This window comes from Tarenaya hassleriana, unplaced genomic scaffold, assembly GCF_000463585.1.
Source record: "Tarenaya hassleriana unplaced genomic scaffold, ASM46358v1 Cleome129, whole genome shotgun sequence".
Classification (NCBI taxonomy): Eukaryota; Viridiplantae; Streptophyta; class Magnoliopsida; order Brassicales; family Cleomaceae; genus Tarenaya; species Tarenaya hassleriana.
Genome location: NW_010963387.1, coordinates 222,993 through 223,840, shown reverse-complemented (window position 1 = coordinate 223,840; position 848 = coordinate 222,993).

The window sequence follows — 848 nt, the reverse complement described above, 5'->3', positions numbered from 1 at the left end:
TTGTTCTCTGTCGGAATGTAGAAGTAGTAACCCTTAGTTTCCTTAGGGTAGCCTACAAATAAACACTTATCAGATTTGGAGGATAACTTATCAGTCATCTGACGCTACACATAAGTGTCGCAACCCCAAATTCTGACAAACGATAACGCGGGACGCTTCCCCGTCCATATCTCATATGGTGTCATTTCAGCAGACTTCGTTGGACTCGTGTTCAGCAGATACGCAGCGGTCTCGAAAGCATAGCCCCAAAAGGACTTCGGAAGATCTGTCTAACTCATCATTGACCGAACCATGTCTAACAGTGTTCGGTTCCTCCGTTCAGACACGTCGTTCCATTGTGGCATTCCAGGAGGAGTTAATTGTGATACAATACCACAATCAACTAGATAGTCAGTGAACTCTTGGCTCATATACTCGCCACCACGATCGGATCGAAGTGTCTTGATCGTCTTGCCAAGCTGGTTCTGCACTTCGTTTCTGAAAGCCTTGAACATTTCAAGTGTTTCAGACTTATGTCTCATCAAATAGACATAACCGTATCGACTGTAATCATCAGTGAACGTAACGAAATACAGATAACCTCCTCTAGCTGGACAGCTCATTGGTCCGCATACATCACTATGTATCAGATCCAATAACTTTGTCACTCTCTGTCCTTTCCCCTTGAAAGGATGCTTTGTCATCTTGCCCATCAAACAAGAATCGCAAGATTCAAGAGACTCAAAGTCAAAAGAATCCAGAAGACCTTCAGAATGAAGCTTCTGTATGCGTTTCTCGTTTATATGGCCTAGACGACAATGCCAGAGGAAGGTCGGGTTTAAGTCGTTCGGCTTAAACCGTTTAGTACT